Here is a 10,288-nt window from a genome sequence, read left to right as displayed (position 1 = left end):
CCTTACTTGTACGCTCTCTCGCACTGTCTCTCAAAAATAAACATTAAAAAAAAAACAAAACCTGAGTCTTTTTGAATCCAAGGCTGTCCCTCCTGGCCATTAAAAGAAGTTTGCTGCATTTGGGCAACAAGATTGGGAGATTGCTGTATTCATTCTGCTGTGCCAGCTACTGAAAGGATGTACAGGAAATGTAAATATGAACTCTCCTCTCCAAGATTTAACTATGTCATGAGAAACATGTGCAACAAGATAGAACCAAGAAACCCTGAGAGATTGGCATTACTGCCCAGTGCTATAGGAGCTCAGAGACTGTTATAGCTAAGATCAGTTTAGTGTAGATGGCATTTAACTGACTTTAGAACAAGTGAGCCAGAGTGAGCAGGCTTGATGAGAAAAGGGTATTGAGCCAGCTATGTGGTATGACCGAGCCTGCCATGAAGGAAATCTTAGGGCAAAGAACATGATAGGGAAGAAGGTGCCATAGCAGGAGGTGTGTCGCACATTTTTTGAGAACCAGGGTCAAGCTTAGAACTTTCAACTTTATTCTATTAGCAAGACAGCAGGACAGATTTTCCACACCAGGGCACCATTTTGCTTTTATCTATCACTGTGAGAACTATTTGCCTGAGCAACTATCATTTTTCCTGCTCTTTTTTTCTTTCCAAGCCATTCCATAGTTTCTGCACTTAACTCTCAAGTGCTGTTTTAAACAGTTTTATTGAAACACAATTTAAATTTTATATAATTCACCCATTTAGAGTATACAATTCAATGTTTTTTAGCATATTATTGATTTTTACATGTAACATAAAATCTTCCTTTTTAGCCATTTTAAGTATGTAATTTGGTGGCATTAATTATACTAATAATGTGCAACCATCACCACTATCTATTTCCAAAACTTTCTTATCACCCCAAACAGAAACTCTGTACCCATTAAAGAACTCCCCATGCCCCTTCATCTTAACCCCTGGTAACCTCCAATCTGCTTTTCTGTCTCTGGATTTGCTTATCCTAGATATTTCATATAAGGTGAATCATACAATACTTGTCCCTTTGTCACTAGCTTCTTAGCTTGATGTTTTAGGGGTTCATCTATATTGTAATACTTATCAGAACCCAGTCCTTTTTTATGGCTGAATAATAATCCATTGAATAGATGGACCACATTTTTTTTTAATCCATTCATCTGTTGGTGGGTTGTCTCTACCTTTTCACCATTATGAATAATGGTGTAATAAACATTGGTGTATATGTTCAAGTTCTTGTTTCTCAGGGTGTTTTAAAAAACAAATCACTCATTTGCCATTTCATCACAGGTCCTCTTAAGATTTCTCTCTAGGGGCGCCTGGGTGGCTCAGTCCGTTAAGCATCCAACTCTTTCAGCTCAGTTCATGATCTTACGGTTCATGGGATTGAGGCCCATATAGGGTTCTGTGCTGACAACAGGGAGACTGCTTGGGATTCTCTCTCTCCCTGTCTCTCTGCCCCTCCCCTTCTCGTGCTCGTCTCTCTCAAAATAAATAAACTTAAAAAAAAAAAAAGACTTTTACACATAGACTAATGGCCAACTAATCTTTGACAAAGCAGGAAAGAGTATCCAATGGAAAAAAAAAGTCTCTTTTGCAAATGGTGCTAGGAGAACTGGACAGCAACATGCAGAAGAATGAAACTGGACTGGACCACTTTCTTACCCCAAACACAAAAATAAACTCAAAATGGATGAACCTAAATGTGAGATAGGAAACTATCAAAACCCTGCAGGAGAAAACAGGCAACAACCTCTTTGACCTCGGCCACAGCAACGTCTTCTTGACACGTCTCCAAAGACAAGGGAAATAAAAGCAAAAATGAACTATTAGGACCTCATCAAGATAAAAAGCTTCTACACTGCAAAGGAAACAATCAACAAAACTAAAAGGCAACCAACAGAATGGGAAAAGACATTTGAAAATGACATATCGGATAAAAGGTTAGCATCCAAAATCTATAAAGAACTTGCCAAACTCAACACCCAAAAAACAAAAAATCCAGTGAAGAAATGGGCAGAAGACATGAATAGACAATTTTCCAAAGAAGACATCCAGATGGCTAACAGACACTTGAAAAGATGCTCAACATCACTCATCATCAGGGAAATACCAATCAAAACCACAATGAGATACCACCTCACACCGGTCAGAGTGGCTGAAATTAACAACTCAGGAAACAACAGATGCTGGCGAGGATGTGAGAAATGGGAACTCTCTTGTACTGTTGGTGGGAATGCAAACTGGTGCAGCTTCTCTGGAAAACAGTGTGGAGATTCTTCAAAAAATTAAAAATAGAACTACCCTACAACCCAGCAATTGCACTACTAGGAATTTATCCAAAGGATAGAGGAGTGCTGATTCATAGGGGCACATGAACCCCGATGTTTATAGCAGCACTTTCAACAATAGCCAAATTATGGGAAGAGCCTAAATGTACACCAACTGATGAATGGATAAAGAAGATGCGGTTTATATATACAATGGAATACCACTTGGCAGTGAGAAAGAATGAAATCCTGCCATTTGCAGCAATGTGGATGGAACTGGAGGGTATTATGCTAAGTGAAATAAGTCAGTCAGAGGAAGACAGATATCATATGTTTTCACTCATGTGTGGATCTTGAGAAACTTAACAGAGGCCATGGGGGAAGGGAAGGGGAAAAAAACAGTTACAAACAGAGAGGGAGAGAGACAAACCATAAGAGACTCTTAAATACAGAGAACAAACTGAGGGTTGATGAGGGGGTGGGGAAGAGGGGAAAATGGGTGATGGGCATTGAGGAGGGCACTTGTTGGGATGAGCACTGGGTGTTGTACGTAAACCATGAACCACGGGAATCTACTCCAAAAACCAAGAGCACGCCTTACACACTGTATGTTAGCCAACTTGACAATAAATTACATTTTAAAAAACATGCAACTTTAAGTTGTAACTATCGTGCTATGAAATAAAATATAAAGAAAACATTTTTAAGAAAAGACCTCCCTCTAAATCATTATCTGGCTGTCTTATATTGCTATTGAAGTTTTTTTACACCGCCATGGGCCATGCCTATCAGCACTGTGCCCCAATGCCTACTGAATTAAGGTGCATGCAGTAAGCACTCAAATATACACTGAATGAATGAAGCTTTTTGAGGGCCAAGACAGACGGCTTCTCACCCAGTAAATACATAGTAAATATTCATTGAATTATTACATTTAAATTTTCAAGCAGAGTAGTGAGAGGAAAAAATCAGGATTCTTATAGGATTGGGCAAGAGGGTAAAATGAGGATTTTTATAAGATTGAGTTATTTACATCATTGTACTAGGTGGATTGGAATGTAGAGAGATGGGAGAAAGATATATCAGGGAGTAAGAAGCCTTATTAGCGGTCCCGATGTAAGGGCTTAGTGGGTGTTACTGAGAATGTCAGAGTAAGGGGAGATTTGAGGGACATTCTAAAAGAAGGTTCTGTTTTTTAAGGTTCTATTGTTTGTTTGTGTTTGTTTTTGTTTTGTTTTTTTGAGAAAGCACACGAGCAGGGGAGGGGACGGAAAACCTGAAGAAAGCTCTGCATTGACAGCAGGGAAATCGATGCAAGGCTCAGACTCACAAATCATGAGATCCTGACCTGAGCTGAACTTGACCCACTGAGCCACCCAAACACCCCAAAAGAGGATTCTCCTACATTGGGTTTAGCAGCTGAAGGATGGGTTGAGGTTTTGAGTCTAGTTGACTTGAAACATTAGCAGTGCCTTTGATAGAAATAGGTTGGGTGACAATATAATTTGTCATCCAAATTCTTGAGTGTAAAAGAGCATGCAATAGTTAATTCTGTTGGGTCAGTAGGCATAAACTGGTATTGTCCCGAGGAAACTTCTGGAAGTAAGGAGTTGGGCCTGGAGTCCTTTGGAAGGGAAGTGGGAGAGGAGTTTAATGTTGAGCACACTGAGCTTTTGAGGCGGCTGCTGATGGCCTCAGTGAAATCCAGCAGCAAACGCAAATATGTGTGAAAGATCAGGAATAGAAATAAAGACTTCTAGTGGAATTAGGAAATAGAATTCGATCTCTGAGACAAATCAGCAGTTACAAATCAGGAAGAAGGAAGGAATTAGCAAAGAATCAGTCTAAGGTTAGTCAGAATAAGTGGTTTGATCAGTAAAACATGGTAGTCATAGGAACTTTTTGGAGGGGTTGTTAATATGATTAAAATCATCAGAAAACTTTATTTTATGGCAGTTGAACACTGACTTGGGCAAGCCCTCTTCAGTTTGCATTTGTATTTGAATGAGTTAGCTGTTCTAGTTTACTGTCTGCCCATTTTATAAATAAATAAAATGGATGTCTTAGCACCCAAAAATATTCCCTTGCCAGCCACTTTTACTGAAAAGGAAGAAAATCAGTTAGAAAGATGGCCATATGTATTCCCTCCAAATTCTCTAACCTGAAGTTACTTTTCCACTTGAAAGGAGGCTGTCACTGCCAGGAGACACTTAAGAGATGTTAAGTAATGTTTCCCTTACAGCAATTTACAAGCGTTGTGTTTTTCGCCTTGTACAAAAGGCAGATCTAAGAAAAATGTCTAATGCAGCTGGGAAACATTTCAATTCTTAGGAGGCTGCTGAACACTTAGAAATGAACTTAAGTGGAACAGAACATTTACATTTATAAATTGTCCCTCCAATGTATCTGATTCAGCACTCCATGTTATGCATGGTATTCACATCATTCAAAAGTGGCTAAGTGGCTTACCTGAAAGTTCAGGGCCATCTGTGTATCTGCTTCCATCAATTACCATCCCAGAGCCTCAGTTTCCTTACTGATAAAATGGAGATTAAAGGTGAGATGACCTCTAAAGTCCCCTCTAGTTCCAAAATTATCATTTTAGAAGATGATTCCATGAGAAGGAGGAGGACTTGTCTTGGGTATCTCTCTCGAGTGTCCCAAGTTAGTTTTAATGGGATACATTCCTTTAAACAATATTACAAGCAGTATGATCTGACTTACATTAGGTTAATGGAAATTGACCATGAATTTATTTTACTTTGGGTTATTTAATTTTAAAAAGGATAAGGGAGCGCCTGGGTGGCTAAGTTGGTTAAATGTCCCACTTCAGCTGAGGTCAGGATCAGCTGTCAGCACAGAGCCCACTTCGGCTCCTCTGTGCCCCCCTCCCTCTACCCCTTCCCAGCTCTCTCTTTCTCTCAAAAATAAATAAACATTAAAAAAAAAAAAAAAAAAGGATTGTAGGGGCGCCTGGGTGGCTCAGTCAGTTAAGCAACCAACTCTTAATTTCAGAAGCTCAGGTTATGATCTTACATTGGGCTCTGTGCTGACAGCATGGAGCCTGCTTGGAATTTTCTCTCCCTCTCTGCCCCTCCCCAGCTCACACACTCTTTCTCAAAATAAATAAACATTAATAAATACATAAATAAAAAGGATTGTACAAAATTTCCAAAAGAGCACTTTCCTTTATCTCTCCTTTTCTCATAAAGTTTTCACTTTATGATTCTTTCTGTGGGTTTTTCAACTGCACAGGTGTGTTTTGGCATGATTTCTTTATAGAAATTATCAACTTTTCTCCTGCCATTTAGCCGGTGATATGTTCTCCTTCATGCCTATCAATGTATAAACATGTTCTCTTTCTTAAAATCCTCTCTTTCTTTTACTTTCCCCATCTGCTACCACCTATTTCCTCCTTCCCTTTCTGTTTAGACTTGATATTTAAATGTATACATTTAAATTTCTGCTCCATTTTATTGTGGGAGTCTGTCCTGTGCATTTCAGGATGTTTAGCAACATTCCTGATTTCTACCCCCAGATGCCAGTTATACCCTGCTCCCCCCCCCCCCCGCAACAGGTCTGTAGATATTACCAAGTGTTCCCATCCTCTCTTGACCACTACCCTACCGAAACATTCTTGTCAAGGTCCTCAGTGACCTCCATGCTGTTAATCTGATGGCCATTTCTCATCCCTTTTGACCTCTTACCGGCACTCTATGTTCCAGAGCACCACTCTCTTACTTTTCTTTCCACCTCACTTCCTATTCCTTCTCAGTCCCTTTTACTGGTTTTTCCTCTTCTCTCTGACCACTTGATGGTAGGATGCCCAGGGGTAACTGTGTGCTGAAGCCAGTTACCTTTTAAGAAATTGTTATGTTTGGAGCACCTGGGTGGCTCAGTTGGTTGGGTGTTGAGCTCTTGATTTAATGGCTCGGGTCATGATCTTGTGGTTCGTGGGATCGAGCCCCACACACCAGGCTCTGCACCGACAGCTTGGAATTCTCTCTCTCTCTCCCTTTCTCTCTCTCTCTCTGCCTCTCTGTTTCTCTCTCTCTCAAAATAAATAATAAAAAAAGAAATTGTTATGTTTAAGAAATTGTGCCAGATTATTGGCACCTTACAATTGTCCATGGTAAAATATTTACACCATGAAAACTGGCAAAAGATACAAGTCATGGCTTCCACCTCACCAGTTAAACATTTACCTGTTTATCAGCTGCCCAGTCCTCAAAGCTCTTTTTTTTTTTTTCAACGTTTTTAATTTATTTTTGGGACAGAGAGAGACAGAGCATGAACGGGGGAGGGGCAGAGAGAGAGGGAGACACAGAATCGGAAACAGGCTCCAGGCTCCGAGCCATCAGCCCAGAGCCCGACTTGGGGCTCGAACTCACGGACCGTGAGATCGTGACCTGAGCTGAAGTCGGACGCTTAACAGACTGAGCCACCCAGGCGTCCCTCAAACCTCTTTTCTAAGTACACACATCCACTTGGTGATCTTATCCAGTCTCGTGGCTTTAAAGACAATCTTCATTCTTCATGAAATAAAATGTAAAGGGGTAAAAAAAAAAAAAAAAAACAAAACAAAGAGAGGAAGAACTTACACAATTTAAGAGACATTTCAACCAACTGCAAGAATCGATCTTTCTTAGATCCAGGTTGGAACAAGCCAACAGTAAAACAAACATAAATGGAGACAGAGATTACGTAATCTTTTCTGTCTGACTTCCTTCATCTAGTATGATTTTATTTTTAGCCTAAGATTCTTGAGATTCACTTATGTTATTACTAGTAGTTTGTTCTTTTCATTTTTTATTTCTTGCTGAATAGGATCACGCTGTAGGGATACACCACCTTTAGTTTATATAGTCATCACTTGGTGGACATTTTAATTTTCTCCATTTTTTGAAATTATTAGATGTGGTGTTAATTATGAAATATTTTAAACGTAGAAAAAAGTATAACATCAAGCATTTATATAGTGTTACTCTGTGCTAGCCATTGGTCTAAGTGTGTTAGATACAGTGGCGTGTCTAGCATGTTTCACATCCAGAACAGGTCAATTTTTACACCCCCTCCTCGTCTTTCTTTTTTGTTTGGTAAACTGTTATTTAGAGCAGTTTTAGGCTCAGAGTAAAATTGAGGGTATACAGACAGCTCCCATATACCCCCTGCTCCCCCACATGCACAGCCCTCCACACTTTCAACATCTGACACCAATAGAGTACATTTGTTACAAACTGATGTACCTACATTGACACATCATTATCACCCAAAGTCCACAGATTACGGTTAGGTTTCTTTGACTGTTGTACATTCTATGAATTTTGAGAAATGTATCTGCCATTACAGTATCATATAGAGGTTTCACTACCTTAAAAATCCCCTGTGCTCCACCTATTCCTCCCACCCCCATCCCCACCCCTGGCAGCCAATGATCTTTTTACTGTCTCCAGTCTCATCTTTTTCAGAATGTCATGCATAGTATGTAGCCTTTTCAGATTGGCTTCTTCCTTCTTTTTTTTAATGTTTATTTATTTTTGAGAGAGAGAGAGTGCAAGCAGGGGAGGGGCAAAGAGAGAGGGGACAGAGGATCCAAAGGGGGCTCTGTGTCTGTGCTGACAGCAGACAGCCTGATAACGGGGCTTGAACTCACAAACTGTGAGATCATGACCTGAGCCGAAGTCAACATGTAACCCACTGAGCCACCCAGGTGCTTCCTTCAGATTGGCTTCTTTCACTTGGTAGTATGACTTTCTATTTCCTTCATGTCTTTTCATGGCTGTGCTCCAGCAATTGACAAATAGGTTTATACTGCTCATGGAACACGAATATCCAAAGATGGTCAGTTTGAGTGTGTGTTTTTTGTTTGTTTTTGAGAGAAAGGGAGAGAGAGAATCTTAAGCAGGCTCCACACCCAGCTCAGAGTCCCACGTGGGGCTTAATCTCACGACCGTGAGATCATGACCTGAGCTGAAATCAAGACTTAACTGAGCCACCCAAGTGCCCCCAAAGATGTTGTTTTGACAGTCATTGACAAATGCAGAAACTGTATCATTCATTTCTTTGTTAATCCAATACGTAGGATAAAAGTTCTCTTAGGATAAATGTTCTCGTAGGATAAAATGTATTTTAACATTTCTATAGAGGCACCTGGGTGGCTCACTTGGTTAAGCATCCAACTTTGGTTCAGGTCATGATCTTGAGGTTTATGAGTTTGAGCCCCACATCAGGCTCTGTGCTGACAGCTCAGAGCCTGGAGCCTGCTTCAGATTGTGTGTCTCCCTCTCTCTCTGCCCTTCCCCCACTTGTGCTCTGTCTTTCTTTCTCAAAAATAAACATTAAAAATTTTTAAAAATACATTTATGTAATTAAAAAGTATTAATCTCTTACCCTTTGTACTATAATACTGGTTTTATTTTTCATTAAACATTTTACTGGCATCTTTATTATCTTTTTCTTTTCTTTAAAAAATTTAAAAAAATGTAAATCCAAGTTAGTTAATATATAGTATAATAATGGTTTCAGGGATAGAATTTAGTGATCCATCACTTACATATAACAGCCAGTGCTCATCCCAACAAGTGCCCTCCTTAATGCCTATTGCCCATTTAGCCCATGCTCCCACCCAACACCCCACCAGCAACCCTCAGTTTGTTCTCTGTATTTAAGAGTCTCTTTACAGTTTGTCTCCCTCTCTGTTTTTATATTATTTTTGCTTCCCTTCCCCTATGTTCATCTGTTTTGTTTCTTAAATTCCACATATGAGTGAAATCATACATTTGTCTCTCTCAGACTGACTTGTTTTGCTTGGCATAGTACACTCTAGTTCCATCCACATTGTTGCAAATGGTAAGATTTCATTCTTTTTGACTGCCAAGTAATACTCCATATATTATGGAGTATATATATATATATATATATATATATATATATATACACACATGTGTGTGCCACACACACACACACCACATCTTCTTTATCCATTATCAGTCGATGGACATTTGGGGCTCTTTCCATACTTTGGTTATTGTTGGTAGCACTGCTATAAACATTGGGGTGCATGTGCCCCTTTGAAACAGCATACTTGTATCCCTTGGGTAAATACCTAGTAGTGCAATTGCTGATCGTAGGGTAGTTCTATTTTTAATTTTTTGAGGAACCTCCATACTGTTTTCCGGAGTGGCTGCACCAGTTTGCATTCCCACCAGAAGTGAAAAAGGGTTTCTCTTTCTCTGCACCTTCACCAACATCTGTCATTGCCTGAGTTGTTCATTTTAGCCATTCTGACAGGTGTGAGGTGGTATCTCATTGTGGTTTTGATTGGTATTTCCTTGATGATGAATGATATTGAGCATCTTTTCATGTATGTGTCTGTTAGCCATCTGGATGTCTTAATGTCTTTTGCCCATTTCTTCACTGGGTTGTTTTTGGATGTTGAGTTTGATAAGTTCTTAATTGATTTTGGATACTAACCCTTTATCTGATATGTCATTTGCAAATATCGTCTCCCATTCTGTCAATTGCCTTTTAGTTTTGTTGATTGTTTCCTTCTCTGTGTAGAAGCTTTTTATCTTGATGAGGTCCTAATAGTTCATTTTTGCTTTTGTTTCCTTTTGCCTGTGGAGACATTTCAAGTAAGAGACTGCTGCAGCTGAGGTCAAAGAGGTTTTTGCCTGCTTTCTCCTCTAGGATTTTGATGGCTTCTTGTCTTAGGTTTAGGTCTTTCACCCATTTTGAATTTATTTTAAGAAAGTGATCCATTTTTTTCAACACCATTTGCTGAAGAGAGTGTCTTTATTCCATTGGATAGTCTTTCCTGCTTTATCAAAGCTTAGTTGGCCATAAGTTTTTGGGTCCATTTTTGGTTTCTCTATTCTGTCCCATTGATCTATGTGTCTGTTTTTGTGCCAGTACCATATTATCTTGATGATTACACCTTTGTGATACAACTTGAAGTCTGGAATTGTGATGCCTCCAGCTTTGGTTTTC

This window comes from Panthera onca, chromosome D3 (genome assembly GCF_046562875.1).
Source record: "Panthera onca isolate mPanOnc1 chromosome D3, mPanOnc1 haplotype 2, whole genome shotgun sequence".
Lineage (NCBI taxonomy): Eukaryota > Metazoa > Chordata > Mammalia > Carnivora > Felidae > Panthera > Panthera onca.
Note: the sequence above shows the minus strand (reverse complement) of the source record.